Consider the following 19,126-nt stretch of genomic DNA (forward strand, 5'->3'; position numbering starts at 1 on the left):
ACCAGAGGCACACGCTTACATTATTGTCATATTTCCTACACACTTACATTATCTTATTTCCTACACACTTTTATTATTATCATATTTCCTACACACTTACATTATTATTATATTTCCTACACACTTACATTATTATCATAGTTCCTACACACTTACATTATTATCATATTTCCTTCACACCTACATTATTATCATATTTCCTATACACTTATATTATCATATTTCCTACACACTTACATTATTATATTTCCTACACACTTACATTATTATCATATTTCCAACACACATACATTATTATCATATTTCCTACACACTTACATTACTATCATATTTCCTTCACACTTACATTATTATCATATTTCCAACACACATACATTATTATCATATTTCCTACACACTTACATTACTATCATATTTCCTTCACACTTACATTATTATCATATTTCCTACACTCTTACATTATTATCATAGTTCCAACACACTTGCATTATTATCATATTTCCTACACACTTACATTATTATCATATTTCCTACACACTTACATTATTATCATATTTCCTGCACACTTACATTATTATCATATTTCCTACACACTTACATTATTATCATATTTCATAACTAATATTTCACTGAAATGTTAGGCTAAAGCTACTACCAGTGATATACAATACATGTTAACTGTTTATCTGAAGATGTTATTCTGTACACAAGCATAATTCCATGCTAAAATTGAGACCTTGTTATAATGAGAAGGATTGATATTGCTGAATAAAATTGAAATTTTAACTTGATTATGAGGTTTATATCTGCGGCTTAATGCTCATTTTTATTCATTTCACTTACTTTTTTATTAGGAAACTAAATACACGTCATCTTCATTTCATTATTTTAATTTTGATGATTTATTTTAGAAAAATGAAGGAAATATTTGATGTTATGATTAAACTCATCAAGGTACAAGATTAAATAAGAGATACTACAAGGTGAATCAGCATGTAATCGAAGCCCAAAGGGAGATAACTGTAAATTAATATCCAGAAAATGTTAAATATCTAGCTTAATGTGAGTTCATTAAGTTTCACATTGTACCAGTTTTGGGGGAATTCATGCTTGTGATAAGCCACAAATTTAAAGACAAAATGAACATTTGGTAGAAACAATATAACCCTTCCAAAATCCACCATCTTAAATATACTCACTTATAAAACATCAGGTATAACTGACAACAACATAGAGCCTGATCTGCTATCGCATAATACAGTAACGTTGATACTGTTCATCTTTGTTTTACAAAATTGATTTAAATAATCCAGTTATTTTAAACGTTTTGGTCAGAAAATGAAACACTGGTTGAAAGTATTTACCAGTACCAGCAAGATGTTGTTTTGGGGTTTAATGCCATCTCTCAGTACAAGATAGGCTATAAATGACAGCCAGTATTAGTGATGGAGGAAGAACCTGGGAAAGCCCCAGTAAGAACCAGTGACCTATGGGAAACTACTGGTAAGCTAAATGAACCTGGGGGAAGGGATTTTAAGACATTAAGATTCATATATTTTTTACTATTCACCTGGATAGAAATGTAAAAGGAAATAAAAATTCAGACGGTAGTACAATTTCAGTAATAGTGGAGATCAAATCATGAATATAACCATTTTTTGAGAGAAAAATCATAATTAAAACTATTGTTTAGTAGTTGCTTTTAATAGAGAAGAAGGAATACATGAAATTCCAACATAAAATATGGGTATGGCTATTTGATAAAGTTAAGTAGATATTTGTATGTCCCACTGTTTACACCAAAATGAGCTCTGTTGGTTTGCTGCTGTATATCTATCCCTAGTACTAATATTAGTACCCTTACTCCTACCTCCTGGACCTCAACCACAACAAATCAAGTTGAGGCTATGACATCGTAGCTAGTCTATCCCTAATCCATATTAGTATAATAGCACAAAAAATATTGGACTTAGAGCCATGAAATTGCATGCATTTTGTCATACTTGTGCATAGATGACCCGTATAAATTTTATACACTGTGTCATAGTTCTGCATAGATGACCTGTGTAGATTTAAACAGATTATCATAGTTTTGCATTTATGACCTATGTAGATTTTATACACTTTGTCATAGTTAGGTATAAGATGACCTGTATAGATTTTGTACACATTATCATAGATATGCATCGATGACCTGTATTAATTTTGTATACAGTGTCATAGTTATGTATAGATGACCTGGATAGATTTTGTATACATTGTCATAGTTATCAGTGTTTCCCTTTACCCTCATTTGTGCTTCAGAGACCCCCAAATTTTTAATTTGACCCCCAGTTTTGATACCAAAGTTTGTTTTTTACTCAGTCTGACCCCCAGTTTTGACACCAAGGATATTTTTGACTCTCAGTCTTGCACCCCTAGGGGATACACTGAGTTATGTATAGATGACCTGTATAGATTTTGTATACATTGTCATAGTTATAGTTATGTATAGATGACCTGGATAGATTTTTTATACATTGTCGTAGTTATAGTTATGTATAGATGACCTGGATAGATTTTGTATACATTGTCATAGTTATATATGGATGGCCTGTATAGAGTGTCAGTTTATTACATCAATTTTGCAGGGTTTTCTTTTGGATTGGTGGACCTTTTTTGCCAAAACCTTTGTTACACATTTACTACTGTACATAGACAAATGAAATTTGGTAACCCCACTCAAGGTAGATAAATGATACCAGATCTCCTGCTCGTTCCTCGCTCTGCTATGATGGAGTTTCTCAAAGGTTTTGCAAGGGCCCATCTTTTGCTAGACTACATAGAGGGTGCACTGTCCCTCTTTCTATGTTATGGCTCGTGGTAGCTGCCTCCAGCTACCAGGTTCCTACTCTTTCATGGCCCATTAAAATTCCCACTTTAGATAGTTAAAAAGCTCAAGTGGGTATTTCTACATATACATTTGCTAACCTTCCAGTGAAAACACTAGAATCACTAGAAAAAAAAAGACAAGGTCATTAGTGAACATAGTCTCACACGTTGATCTCTTTTCACCAGCTTGTTTAGCTTGCTGAAGTAGATGAAGGAGGAATCTCTGTCACTATTGGCTCTCCATCATTTGTTTGGAAGCAGTGGAAAAAACTTAAAGGCATGTGTTGTCCTTGTCCATGGCCTTGTCAGCAGAGCTTTTGGGTCTCTGCAGGGATGTGGCACTAGACACTTCCAAGGTCTTACTAGATATAGCACAGTAAGAACCTTCTGAGTGCTGGAGGCTGAGACTCTCTTAGATTTATATATCTTCCTTTGGTTGTGTTTCTTAAGCTAGTTTCACTTGCATCCACTTGAGTTTCTACTTTTAGAGGCATGGAAACTGCACAGGAACCCCTTGAATGATCCAGTTTTTCTGGATTTGCACAAGTCAAATTGGGGAGCATATCAGGATCTGTAGATGGTCTGAAATAAAAATGGTATCACCATAGCGCTTGTACTTTTTACCTCTGACAGACACAGTTCCTAAAAATAGGCAGCAATTCAATTTTGAACAAGGGGCACCAACTTAATGGCAGGCAGAAGCCTTTTCTATGTTTTTGTTCTTGCTGAAAACATTGTACAACGTGCTGAGTTTTGTTGTGAGTATTCCAATATTCAGTTACAGTGATGTTTAGAATATTGAGGCCTGACCAAGACCAAAAAAGAGAAGAATACTGCATAAAAGGTGGGCAAAGACTATATATGTATTTGTCAGGTATAAAGCCTTTTCAATGAACCAACTGTTTTGTATATTGTCATTTCAAGGTGTCGGACTTTTGATTACATAATGCTCCAAAAATTATTGTATATGCAACAGATGTTATATACTACAGTTAACCTGAACTTCTGTGGATATTCTACAAAGATATATCCAACAATTATAAACATTAAATTGGTATAACATACAGTAAATGTGTAGAAATTAGTCTAAAATATAGGATTTGTGACATTACCTGTTACCGCACCAGTGGTTAGAGCATCTGCCTTGGAAGCAGGAGATCATGGGTTTGAACCCCGGCCGAGTCATACCAAAGACTTACAAAAACGGTACTAACAGCTGCTACATTAGTCGCCCAGCATTAAGAGGTTAGTGTTAGGACTGGTCGGCTTAGTGTCAGGATAATGTGACTGGGTGGGACATCATGCTACATATTTGCGGCATGATGCCCCCTTGCTAGACATCACTATAAACTGACACAATGCAGACATCTTAGCAATATGACTGAAAAATTGTTAAAGCTACATTAAAAATCGTAATCACACACACACACATTACCTGTTAGGTGATGCATGATAATTGCATCTCATTACATCAGTACATATCACAAAACATGCATTTCATTTTTGTTTTGGGGGACCAAATTGATCATGGGTTCAATATTACATTTACGTCTTTGCTTAGTTCTGCAGTTACACAAGTATCCAGAGTTACATCTTGGAATGTGCTATTTACATTTATCCAGAGTTACATCTTGGAATGTGCTATTTACATTTATCCAGTAATTGTTCTGTTTATTTGTATTCATACAAATCAAATGAAAATGATGATAATCTTAAGTTATCATGCTGATTTAGGATAGTAGGGCAGTATATTGCAAGTTTCGTGTGAAAGTGTTCAGCAAATTTAAAGGTTTTCTTTCAACTTCCATTTGGAAGTTGAAAAGGGTGTCCTAGCAAAAATGTACTTTTGAAATATGTGTATAAATGTAAGCTCTTGATTCATTGATAATGTTTGAAGTGAATTCTTCTTTTACCACACAGCAATGCATTACTTATATTATTCAGGGTTGTGGTATCATCATTATTATTACTATTATTTTTATTATTATTATTAATAATTCAAGTATTTTTGTTATAATGTTTCATGAGTACGTAAGTAATCCAAGTCATTTTTATACATGTTGATGTCTGTTTTTGTGATTGTTATTTTTTTTTCTTTTTTTTCTTTGTCTTGGTCTTCTGCTTCTGCTTCTTCTTCCTGTTGACTGTGTCCAGGACTGTATTATTAGGCAGTGAAAAGTTGGGATATCACAGATGATTTAGACAACAGTAAATGGTATGAGAAAGAGTTACAAAAACCTTTATGTTGCTAGCTGGTTTGTCCAAAAGTGATGTGGCAGAATAGACAGCAGTCAGAAGGACATCATGGCATGTTTTCAGCACAAGGTTGATTTGAGTACAAACACCATTCCACTTGAAAGAATGGTGGCATTGACATTGGGGTTTTCACTAAAAACGCTTTTTGCAGTATTTAATTGGACATGAATGGATATGACCTAACAACATATCCATGCTAATCCAAAAGTTTGTAAACCAGACCTACTTGCATTTTTTGTACTTCTTTGACCTTATGAAAATTGTGACTTGTACAAATGAATTTTACCAGACTTTGTATTTCACTTTTTCAGTATATAGCTTTATAATCAACACTCTTTTAAGGTCAAAGCTTGTACATGATTCTAGTATTAATCTGTGATGGCTTGTAAGGATGATAACACATTCTGAATTTATTATCGAACCATATTTGTGGATATATCTGAAAAATTCATAACTAAAATGATGCCAGCTTAATTGCACTTAGCTTGTGGTTTTATCTTGATGGTACCTGAGACAAGTTCAAGGTCAAAGACAATGACAAAGGTTTGTATATTGCTTTATCATTTCAAACATGTAAGAAAATACATTTTACTACCATGTTTTGTATGTTGGAGCTTTTCATAAATATGCAAGATGATTTCAGCAATTGAACAAGATAAAAGGAGGAAAGAATAGACTTCAAGTAAATTCATGCATATTGTTTTTGGCCTGTGGAGCACTTAGTCACTCAGTGACTCTTATACATGTATGCAATTGATCTTATTTTTGTACTTTACAATTTTGAATTCACATGTTTGAAATTTTACACTTTGTTAAACAAGACTGCTATCGAGTATTATATTCAAGTTTGTGTCAGATAACAGCAAATAAAATAGCAATGTTACTGGGTAGAAAATCCCTGGTCAAGCATTCAGGTAGAACCTATTATAGTGCACTCCTGTCTTACCTATAGATAAGTTTAACATGGATATTTCCACCACCCCCCAGCTGACAGTAGTCTCTGGCAGTTGGTTAGGGTTCACTTGGTTCCTGTTTTCAACCTGGTGTAGGGTGAGCTGTACTGGAATGTATCTGTTATTGCCAGCTGGTAGATAAACACAGATTCTTATTTATCAGCAGCATTTTTCCTAGGGCTTCCTGAGATGCCAGGAGTGCTTCCCAAAACAAGTTCATTTTGTGTTTTTTGGAGATAGGGTCTAAACCACATGGCAAATGTTGTCAAAATCAATGGGAATTCCAATTCTGTGCTCTGATCTTCTCAAAAAAAAAGAAATTTTGAGCATTTTCCAGATTATATTACTTAAATTCCAGATATGTGATATTAATGACACTGTAGAAGTTGGAAATTGTTGTGCCAAGTGCTCCATGATTCAGGAAGTTATTGATTTATTGGAATATCTGTTTTCTTGAAACTGACAGAACTCTTCCGTGATTCAATTTACCCAGGAACTTTTCTTGTATGTTACATTTATTTAAAGTTGTGTTCTTTTAGATGTAATATTTATTGAAGTAAATGCTATTCATTAGTTATACTGAACAAATTACAGCATTTGGAAAGAGGCATGAAGTACTTAATCTTAACCTGTCCTAGTTATTGGCATTGTTGCTAGGAATAGTCTGGTGAAGCAATGCATCATCGTATGTGCTTTAATTTAATAGGACACCAGTAGTGAGCAGATATTTTTCCCCTTAAGTTGGGACTTTTAAAGTCTCAATTTTAATGCTATTTTATCCTATGTAACTAAGTACTTCTATATTCCCCATTTTACCATACTTTCATTTCATTTTTTAAAAAAAAGGTTTTAATCTCTAATAATGGATAGATCAGTTCAGTGTTAACACTGTATTCTTTTCACATATGTTGCTCATTTACACAATCTTGTTCTGATTAACTTTCTCTTTTACCTGTTTTCTTCTTTTGACATTTTGTAAATAGATAGAACCCTTGAAAGGCTTGTTAGCTTCCTTGGCCTAAAGGCTAAGTGAACCTGACACGGCCCTGCATCAATTATGCATCATGCTTCCATCAACAGTTGCTATTTGAAACTTCTTTTCAAAAATTTTGAACGAAGCAAATTTGCTTGAAGGGCTTTCAAAAATTTGTACAAATCATGTAAATCTGCCATCAAATAAGGCATCCATTACTAAATATAGCACCAAAAAAAAAGGATTTTTAAGAAAATCTCTCAAAGAAGCCTTGAACAGAATTAAATCAAATTTGACAGCATCCTGATAGGAAAATGTTTCAAGGTTTTACAAATGATGCTGATCCCCCTTCCACTGTTACTAAGATTACCAAAGATGTTCTTACTGAAATGAGACAAAAAAATTGACCAAACTTGACAGAAAGTACCCTGTCATGATTTCAGGCTTGCATAAACATAATGCTCCAAGTTGTGAACAAAATGGTTGCAACTGTGACTGAATGTTCAGAATTGTTGAGTGAAAATGGTCAACTGGTCTTGCTCTGCTTACCTTCAGAATCAGAATTGGGGAATTAGAAAATGGCTTAAAAACTTCTAATTACAAGTATATATCACATTGCAAGTTAAAATCATTTGGCTGATGCAGCATAATTTCTTTCATTCATGAGACTTTTGGTTCTTATGTATGATCTTTATAGTCTGGCTTACAGCCAATTTAAACTGACCAGTCTCATGCAGTCAACCTGAGTTAATGATATAAATGTGGGCATTGAAACAGATACAGAATATTTGGCAAGAAAATGACTGTCATTTCTAAATGCACATATGGAAAAGGCTTTATTAATATTAATTATCATCCAAGGAAACTGAATGTTAGGGCCCTTAAATAGGGATTTGGGAGCCATGTGATATGTAAAGAAATGGTTCAGAGAACACCAAACTATCAATTTTAATGGCCAGTCTGAGGTTGAAGCAGACGATAACTGTTAGACAGATCTAGATATACTATTAAAAACAGCTTTATGCCTTAGAATTACTCTTTTATTTGCCTTAACTAAAACCTTTACTTTTTATCATCTTCTATCATTAATTCACCACTCAATATCTTTCTCCAAGGCAATCACATTTTTCTTGAAATGACTTCTTGTTAAAAACCATAACAGAAATTGACCAGAAATTTACTGGCCAAGTGGTCTAAAGCGCTCTCCGTCACAGATCCCTGCCATCTCACCTCTGTCTGTGTGGGTTTGAGTCTCAGGTTCGGCAAATGTGGATATGAGAGAAAGCTTGTTAGTAGCTTCTCGTGGGTCATTGGTTCTTTCCAGGGTTTTCCTGGGTTCTTCCTCCACCATTACTGGCCACCATGTATAGCCTATCTTGTGCTGAAAAATGGTGTTAAAACCTATAACAACAACAATAACAACAACAACTGAAAGCAGTCTGGAATGAAGGGCCAGCCTTTTAAATTATACAAATGACTCCATTGTGCCATCCAATATGACTGCTATTACTCAAAATTGAAAACTTTAAGGACTTCTTAAAATGGTATCTATCAAAAATCTAATATGGCTGCCACACAACAGCCATCTTGAAAATCTTGTTATTGCTTTAGAATGGATCATTGTATCTACACAAGGTTTTCACTAAAAGACTTCTTATATAACACAGAGTTGATGTTCAACCACCACTTCAATCATCTTGAAAATTTTGTTATTGTTATCACTACTGCTCATGAATGGATGGTATTATCAAAATGAGGTTTTAAGTAAAAGACTTTTTATATCCAGTTGGCCCTATAAAATGGTACCAATGTGACATCAGATATGGCCACCATAGCAGCCATCTTGAAAATCTTGTTATTGCTACCCAACCTGAAGACCAGAAGACTTCTTATGATATCTATGAAAATGGTGCTGATCTGATGTATAATATGGCTGCCACAGTAGCCAGCTTTAAATTTGTATCATCACTACTTCTGAATGAATGAATAGTCATATCAGTATTTGGCTTTCATTAAAAGACTTTTATAATTTTTGTTAATCCTAAATTAAATTAGTACAGATCTGAGATCCAATATGTGACCATCTTGAAAATCTTGTTTTCGCTATTCCTCCAAAGTGGAAAGTCATTTTGACAGAGTATTTTCATCAGATGAGTTCTTGTTGTGTCTTGTTGATCCAAAATGAAAATGACTAAACTGCAATAATGGTGGCTATCTGGAAAATATTATCTCTATTCCTCCCAAATTGATTGCTGTATGAACATGGGATTATCACCATTAGACGACTTATGATACCAAAAGTTGGTCCTAAATGAAAGTCATACATTCAGTGTAACATTATGGCCGTCTTGAAAATCTTGGTGACCCTATTTCTCTATTAATAGATTATCTTTATGACATGGGTTTTTTTGTCCTCAAGCCTTCTAATGATGCCTACATTGTCGAGAATGAAAATGGTGTCAATCTGATATATCCATCAGATCAGCTAATATGAAAATCTTATTATCCCTGAAGAATATCTGAGATAGTTTAAACAGTAAGAGTTCAATGGATGAAATGGTCTTGTCTTGAATTCTTAGAAATTCTGCTCACCTAACAGCATCAGTCCCTTCAAGGGACTCTTGTTTTATCAACACACGTTATTTTTAATGCCCCTTTATCATTCTTACTTGAGATTCTGAGTTCACCAGACTTATATTTTTCCTTTTAAGTTGCAAAGCCCTATCTACATTTTGCATTGTTGTTAAGGTTAAGATGTCAGCACCAGTGATTGGATTAGCATCCTCAATCTACCCCATCAATCCTCAATCTACCCCATCAATCCTCAATCTACCCCATCAATCCTCAATCTACCCCATCAGCCAACAGCTTAATCTTAAAATCACCAGAATGATCAGGCATAAAGTTAATCTTGGCTTAAGACATCAGATTGGTCAATTTTAAGCCTTACTTCAGTGTCAGCCAATCATATCAGTGGATTTAAGACTTAAGCTAGACTTCAGTTCTTCTGGTGAAATGCAGGGCATTAGTTTTATAGAAAGTCTTAAGGTTATTCTGACCATCTATTTCATCCTGTTTATTTTATGTCATTGCTGAGCTTCATGAGCAATACACTTCACCAGTCTGTTCAGTTCACTAACATGGCTGTATGGGAACACTCCATTCATGCAGACCAACTCATTTGTGAAAGTTGTGTTTTCAGTTGGCAGTGGGACTTCTGTTAATGATTATAGTAGATTAAGTTCCTCTTTTATAAAATAACTTAAAAGTTAGTCTACCACAGAGTCATCATGGTGATTTCAAGGTGCCTTTCCCAGTTGAGAAAGACAATTAATACTGTATGCTTGTATATAAGTTAAGTATTTTGCTGTATACTATGTTATCTACAAAGCTTCTATTTCTCTCTCTCTCTCTCTCTCTCTCTCTCTCTCTCTCTCTCACACACACACACACAGACACACACACATGCAAATACTCACTGTACATAAATATGAATAGATATGTACATGCCCAGCAAATGTTTTAAGGGTTGCCATGCACTGGTAATTAAGCACTGTATAAGAAGAAGAAATTGGCAAGAGACTGAACAATAATGCTCTAACAACAGGCTCACCTTGAAAGCATCACTAGTAATTGTTAATATTAATGTGGATTGCCACTCACCCCATCCACTTCATGGATGCTTATTAAGTTATCTCTCAACATTAAAAAAAGATGGCAAAGAAATGAGAGAGAAAAAATGTACTACTGGTACTAAATTTTGGAAATCACAGTACATGTTGATCCAAATGTTGCTTAAGTACCAGGAAGTGAAGGTAAGTACTAGAATACTTATTTGAACAGCCTACACCTTCATGTGCACTTAGTGACTTAAATGTACACACATTACTTTAATTGTGGATAGTGACTTGAGAAATCCAACCATGGCAGGTGTTAAAAATCTGGAAAACTCAGAAGATATACACCTGGAACATTGTCAGGTTTTGGATGGAATGGTCAGGTATTTTGCTTGTTTACTATTGATAAATGTATTTTGGAATAAGTGATTTAATTTCATCTTTTTAGACACTTTTCATGCATTTATACAGTTGTTAATAACTGTTGTTTTCTTGTAGTTGTGTGACAAATTTGTGAAACAGACATCTTGCTTTATGTTTGGTTTCATATGCTGAAAAGATCAGAAAACAGCCACTTTTCCGTGATTAACCAATGCTAACATTTTATTATATAGGTGCATGGCATATCAAAGAAATGCGGGTATCATAAACTTTCTGGCGATATAGCTAATGAGGGGTCTCTGGTGGCTGAATGGTCTATAGTGCTCACTTTAACCAATCTCTAACGTCTCACCAGAGTCTGTCTTTGTGGGTTCAAGTCTTTGGCTTGGCCAATGTGGGTATGTGAGAAAGCTTGCCAGAAGCTTCCTTTGGATTGATTGTTCTTCCCATGGTTTTCACAGGTTCTTCCTCCACCAATTAAACTGGTCGCCATGTATAGCCAGCCTATCATGTGCTGAAAAATGGCTTTAAACCCAAAACAGCAACAACAACTTAGCCAGTGAAGGGGTTAAATTTGTATGACCATCATGTTCCATGAGCAATACACTGACAGAACAACATGTGTGTGTTGTTCCAAGTGGGCTAAAGAACTAATGTGATATGGTGTAGGAATGTGTCATGGCTATCAGGCGAAGATGTATGTTCCTATGCCATAGTTATTTCCCCTGACTCGGAACAAAGCACTTTCATGGTTTTGTATCTGTTACATATCATATTATATATTTTTATTCCCACATCCATTTTTAACCATTCCTTGAATCTTAACATGAGTCTTTCTTGCTTTGGCTTGATTGTTTAAGCTTTCAATACAAGATTTCAGTGGCAAAGTCTCTTTCTCTCTCTCCCTCTCTCTCTCTCTCTCTCTCTCTCTCTCTCTCAGCTCACGTTTGGTGTCACTTTGCACACCAGTTTTATCTGAGATCTCATTGTCTAAATATTGTTGTCCACCTCAACTAACTCTCATTTCTTGGCGGAATATACCATGAAATGCACATAAACTGCTCATCGCTACTTATGGTACTTTCCCAGTATCCCCAGCGGCAAAAGCAGCCATTTTCACCCAGTATGAGTTAATTTCTTAAACTTACAAGCATCTCATTTTTTAATAATTTCAAATGTATAACATAAAATCATTCCCATTGTTTTATTAGCAGACTATTATTGAATATTTCAAGCTGTAAAAGTAGTTCCAGGCGTGGTGTGTTATACCAAAACACAGATTGAATAATATCTGTATAAAACACAGATCAGCCATGCAAGATTAAATTGGTATGTAACTAAGACATATGTTCTATCCAGCCAGTAATCTGACATGAATATGATAACAAAACATCAAATCCACAGGTGACAAGAAATAAATTTCAACTTTTTTTACTGATAGATATCTTACACTGTATAGGTAATTCTCTTGATAAAATCCATCTGGCTTAAGACATTTGTTTTAATGATGCACAACACACTATGCCCAGAGTTGTTTCAATTTGCCTCAGATCAATAATACAGAGCTAGCTTTGATGTATTTATTATATAACCCTTTCTATCATTTCATTATCTTATTGTTTTTTTTGAAGGGCTATCTCATTTTAGAAAATCTTTTTTCCCACATCAGATCTAAATAGGATATTTGTTTTGTCTACCATTGTCTTTTGTTTACTGAGATGAGATTTCATTATCTTATTGTTTTTTTTGAAGGGCTATCTCATTTTAGAAAATCTTTTTTCCCACATCAGATCTAAATAGGATATTTGTTTTGTCTACCATTGTCTTTTGTTTACTGAGATGAGCTATTCACCCCATTGGTTCATCTTGTATTAACAAAATTAAGTGATTGACTGCATCACCTTGATTAATTGACTATTGTAAAGGTAGTCTGTTGACTGTAACATTTGGTACACACAGTCATACACATCAAAACTGCAGAGATGCTCATTGCATTTTTATTCTTTTGATAATGATCATAACTTTGTATTGGCTTCTTTAGATATGTGTTCATCTGTATCCAAATCAAATAATATATTCACTCACTGGATCAATAAAAAATTTCACTTCCAGAACAGTCAACCCAGGTCAGACATCACAGGCCCAGATGTGTTGGAGGATCATGCAATTGCTCAACAATAATTGTGAATTCAGTTTGTCCAATTAGCCATCATATATATATATATATATTATATATATATACTTCATTTACGACCTGTTGAAATCCAGTTGGCATCAGCATCACCTGTGATTTCAAACTGGGACATATGTGCAGTCAGCGGGCTAGATGACATTTTCCTCAGCAGACACTTCAGCTGATATTTTGACAAGCACAAACTGACATTCCATCCCATTTATAAAACACCAAAACACTGCAAGTGTCAATGACAACATTCATTATCATCCTGGTGGTTTTGATTGCATGTATTATTTGCAAGACAGAAGAGATAATTATCCATCTGTGTGGCATATAGCTTCTCACAAATTTCTTCCCACATCGTTAAGATTAGTTTCAAAATAGGGATATATTTAGCTGTTCTTTACTTGAAACCTGTCATTTAGAATCAAATCCCAGAATTTGAGTAAAATCCTCAAAAGTTCAGTTTCATCTATCGAAAATTTACAGAAGGAAGTTTCTCCAGCAGACATGCATACATGCGTCTATGATAAGTAAAATAGTTGTGGCCAGATATCTCTGACGGCGGAGATTTTCGATGATCTGACTTGCAAGCAGCAACTTAGTTTGTGGCTGATGGAATATTGATGTCATTGGATTGATTCTCTGCAAGGAATAGTGGACTGCTCTGCATCACATTAATTAGTGATAGCAGAAGGAGCAATCTACAGGCTAATTTGAAATTTTGTTTGCCATTAACACTGATATAGAGACACATTTTGTTTTCTCTGTTACCATCATTATACAAGAATGTCAACTACATACTGCCTCAATTCATCTTTCTTCATTGGACTTGAACCTTGTTCGTTTGATCAGCCCTGTGGCCAGTGGGAAAGGTATGATATTCCATCTCTCTCTGTCTATCTCTCTCTCTCTCTCTCTCTCTCTTTCTCTCTCTCTCTCGCTTCCTGCATCTGTTTTCATTGTATATCTTTTAAATTGCTTCAGTTTATTCAGCTTACATATTTCAGGATTTATGATTTATGATTCACATTGTTTTTATTATCCCCATTATGGGAAGAGTTGATTGTGTGATTTTGCATACATGTGTGCATTTGTGTATATATTCATTATATAGCATGACTCGTAAAATATCATTGAAGATTAAAATTTAGAAACCTTAAAATATGATTGGGGGCTGTCTATAGTTGTGCACAAAAGTTTAGAACTTTGATTCATCCCCAAGGGGTAGAGCAGTGAAAATGAGAATGGGGATGTGGCCCATTGATCCCCTCCCTGCATCTACCTAAATACTTATAAGGCATGAAAAGATAAATTCAAAATATGCATGGAACCATGTTACCTTGAGTGTATCCTTACCTCTTGCTTCACCACCTCCCCTCTGGTGCATATATTTAGGGGGTGTGACAAACCCAGTTGAACTTAGAATATGAATGCTTTGGAGAAGGAAGTAGACAAATCTGGGTGAATATTTATTAACAACTAGTCACTGCATTAAGAAGAAAATGTGCTGACAGAGAGAAAATAGCAGGAAAAAATGTAAAGCCAGCTTCATAGTTTTAAAAAATATATTTCAATCTATTAGACAGCATTAAGAAGTGTGATGGTACACAGCCACCTGTCCCACACATCACACCAGGCTGTATTGATAATTTTTAGAAGGCTCTTTCAGATTATGCATGATAGCGATCACATGAAAACAAAACAGCAATTTTCCCGATGAAAATAGATGCATCACCATTACGTCGTGTCTGATAGAATATACCTGGGAGGCATGAATAACATGTACAGCAAATAAAATCATACAAAATGTTTTTATAGAACATGTAAATTCTTGTGCATACTAATTCGAGGAGATATAGCTCAGTTATTCACATTTAGTACATTTTTTCAAATGTAGCAAAGTTGATGAATACATCATATCACTTAAGTACAGTGTTGAAACATGTTGCATAAAAAGATAGAGCATGTTGTGATCACTGATGGATTACCATATATACTTGCTTATAAGAAAAGTCCAACTGCAAACTGCACAGACCCAGATCTGCTGTCACATGAAGTACTAGCAGATCTGGGTCTGTGCAGGTTGTTAAGAGTAATCAGTGTAAAAAAGCAAAAAAGACCCTGATCTGCAGGCACATTATGCTGTGGTAGATCAGTATCTTTATTGTTTGTAATTTGACTCATCTTAAAAGCAATTATAGATGGTGTCTGAAAGGTTCTGGTTACATCTCAGATATTCATACCATGACTTGTCTGATCAAAATCAAGTGACACTTACAATAATTGTAATTGTAATAATCCCAGAGGCCCATGTTATAATTATCCCCATGCTTTAGCAGGGAGATTTTGTTATACCTTCTGTCACAAGTCCACACTAAACCTACGGTACTCATACCATGGCTGTCTCCCTGAAAAATGAAGTGATAAATATATTACACCAATGTAATACACCTATGATTATCCCAATGCTTTGGTTATTGTAATATCCACTGCCTATCTATCAAAGTCTCCAGGTCAAAATGTCAAGATCTGTAACTGATAGAAGAAACATTATTTCTACACAATAATTGGAGTTCTGCATCATCAACCTTTGCCAGATTTTGTGGATGGCTTCTACCTGTTGTAAGGAAGAAGTCAATTGCTTTTGAGTCAAAAAGGTCAAAGGTCAAAGTCACCATGACAGATATATTTCTTTTGAAAAATGAGTGATTCACAATAAATTTTGTTCTTATTGACATAATTAAACCAGATCTTGTGCCTAGCTTGCACTTGTGGGTAAGGAAGATGGCTTTTCATTGGGGGATCAACAATTCAAGGTCACTAAAAGAAAAATGGTTTCTGCACAGTGACAGTAGATATACATCACAGGCTTGGTCCAAACTTTGTAAATGGCTTGCACTTGGGTAAGGATGAAACCTGTTAATTTTGGAGTCAAAAGGAGAAAGGCAAGAACAGTCAAACTGAAGAAGAATAAAGGTTTCTGTGTGAAAATCTCAGTTATCTACATATTGGACAAAATATGGGGTGGGTATATAACCTGCTGTTCACTGTACTCATGTTTAAGTTAGAATAGGTTTATGATTGGAACAGCTTTCATAAATAAAAACTTGTCCAGAGTTTGTTCAAGTGGGAGATTTGCTTTTCATCAAGCACAGGCTTATTATGGGAGGTATGCTTCCACTAAGTTCAGAATATCTGCCTGCTGGATTAAAAAACATACTTTGCCGAGAGAGTTGTTGACTATTACTTTGGAAGAAATGTTAAAAGAGTTTAATTTTCTTTTTTGTTATCTGATGTTAGTCTCAACCTGGAGGGTCAAGGCAGAATAGAGCAAGCATCAAGACAAGTAAAAACTATATTATTCCCTTATGGCATTTAAGTAAATTTCAGCAGTGGTGAATTGAATGATTGATAGACCAAAATATAAGTATTATAGTCTATATTGAATTATAGCATCAGCTGATGCAAACTTGATTTGATTTTCAGATAATAAAACATTAGTATAAAATGTCAACCTACTGAAAAATGAGGAACCATCTTTCTGTTAACAAAGATAATGATTAAGGTTTCTCTAAGATTATTCTTACAAAATCAAGTAGGTATATACTTTCCAGTTTTCTAAAAACTAGGTCACCAAATGAAAATGATAACTTTTTAACTTTTACAACACAAGAGATTTGGTAATTTGAGTCAATAAATTAATTTCATTTTCAATTAGCAGTGTCAGTTTTAGCTGAAGACAGCCCATGCAAAGCAAGTTCCAGTACAAATAAGTACCATGTTACAGTTTATTGTGGGTAACTTTCTGCATGATATAATGGGCATGACTGGTATTAGGTTGTCATTTGCACAATGAACTAGTGAAATTATCAAACTGTATAAGTTTTACCCACAATGCCCTGCAGAAACTTACCTGTGGTAACTTACAAAAATTGCTGATTTGTACAGTAATTCCTGCATTTGCCATCTTCTACTTGAAATTCATGTAACTGCTTAAAGTAACCTTAATTTGATAATAGTATGTGCTGTTTTCCCCCACTGTAAATTCAAGTTTGAGGTTTACAATGGACAGGATACCATATCATGGTATGTTCTATAACCAAAAATTGGTGGGTGGTGGAAGGGCAATTTCACCCTCCGTTTAAGGTAAGGGGCAAGATGTTTAAAGTACAGGAGCGATTTATCAAAGTAATTACGGTAGAGGTTCAAAAACGTATTAATGAAAATTGTACATCTGGTTGGCTTTGTTGTGCCATGCTTTAAAAATCAGCATGAATTCCTCAAATCAGCATCCCAGAATAAATCCTGCTATATTTAGCTGCATATTCAGTGCACCCACCTGCAATATTATGACTCAAATCTGCCATCACATAAAGTTATGGTGCTATGCTAATCAGTTAGACCCCATAGAAGCTAGAACACTGTTGACCCAAATATGCTGGGTTTCATAATGAGATGCCATGGGGGATCTATGCTGTTCAATTAGAACCATTAGTAGCTTAAACACTGTTGATGCAGACTGTTGAGGCAAATATGCTGGGGTTCATAATGTGTAGCATATTTAGTTCAGTTCTGTTCACTTACAAGTAGCTAGAACACTCTCCAGTCAGATCTGCAGGAGTTCATAATGTGGTGGAGGTTTAGGTTCAATCTACACTGTTCACCTAGAGTCATTAGTAGCTTAAACAGTTTTGACCCAGATCTGCAGGAGTTCATAATGTGGTGACAGATATAATTCTACATCCTTCATACAGAGTCATTTGTAGCTAAAAGACAATAAACCCAGATCTGCTTGGGTTCATAATGTGGCAGCAGATCAGGCTCAGTCTACAATGTTCAGTCACTTTTGGCTTGAACAGAGTATACCCAGATCTTTCAGTATTGACCTGCCAACTCTTGCGATTTTGCCTTAAGTCTTACAAAATTTATCCATAAAATACAGACTTACGGCATACAAGCAAAAACTATGGAAAAATTATAATTGCCAAAAAATCCATTAGCTTTATTCATCCGTGTTTGAATTGGATCTGGGTTTCATATTAGAAGTAGTGAAATTGGTCAGGGAACCAGACTAACTTTACAGCAGCACATTAGATGCTTTAAACTGCACATATTTGTTCAAGCGAAGCATCTACATGAAAAAACTGTTGATCATAGATTTTTTTTTAAATGGCGTCCAGCAAGCGATGCATGTTTAAGACAAAAGAGGAAACAAGCTTCTTGAAAAGTGTTAATAATTAACACAGAAAAATAAAAAGGAATATTCAGATTCTCGTGAATAAAAGCTGGAAGGGACACAATTATGTTTATTGGACATCACGTGCCAATTTGAGTATGACTCGTGGCGGGAAATACGATTGCTGTCGTCATGTGAAATGGAAAAAAGAATTTCCAAAAATTACATGAAGTTGAAAGATAGCAACAAGCCATTGAGCTCCATAGGGTTTGGGACTAACATTTGTGCAACTGTATTAGTGGTAAATAAAGTCTACGTGTACTTTACAAACTTTTCAGTTGAACATAATGTTTATCGTCTCTGCACGTTCCTAATTGTTCCGAATACCGAACATTTAATTAGTTTTCCAGCTTTACAATAACAGTTTATGGTATTTTGTTAAACATTACTGAAAACTGGTCAAACTTACGGAAAATATCAACTGCCTTACTTGGATGGACTTGGTCGTTAGTAGCTAGAACAGTCTTGACCCAGATCGGGTTCAGTTACACTTTTTGTTTGGAGTCATTTGTAGTTCACACAATATTGACCCAGATCTGTCAGGGTTCATAATGCGGTGACAGATATGGTTATATGTCGTTCACACCGTCATTAGTAGCTAGAACGTTCTTGACCCAGATCAGCACTATAGACCCAGATTTTCTGGGGTTCTTTTTTTTT

The 19,126-nt window shown here is 34.9% G+C and overlaps 1 long non-coding RNA gene across 2 annotated transcripts in view; it reads left to right on the plus strand.

Annotated features, from left to right (window-relative positions):
* Nucleotides 1–19,126, plus strand: part of LOC149795626 (uncharacterized) — a 243,489-nt gene that overhangs the window by 211,454 nt on the left and 12,909 nt on the right. For both annotated transcript variants that reach the window (XR_016422368.1, XR_016422369.1), the window contains exon 4: nucleotides 13,164–14,102. This is a non-coding gene — a long non-coding RNA (uncharacterized LOC149795626). The remainder of the gene's footprint in view (nucleotides 1–13,163; nucleotides 14,103–19,126) is intronic.

Source organism: Sinohyriopsis cumingii, chromosome 7 (genome assembly GCF_028554795.1).
Source record: "Sinohyriopsis cumingii isolate HCF-2022 chromosome 7, ASM2855479v2, whole genome shotgun sequence".
Taxonomy (NCBI): Eukaryota; Metazoa; Mollusca; class Bivalvia; order Unionida; family Unionidae; genus Sinohyriopsis; species Sinohyriopsis cumingii.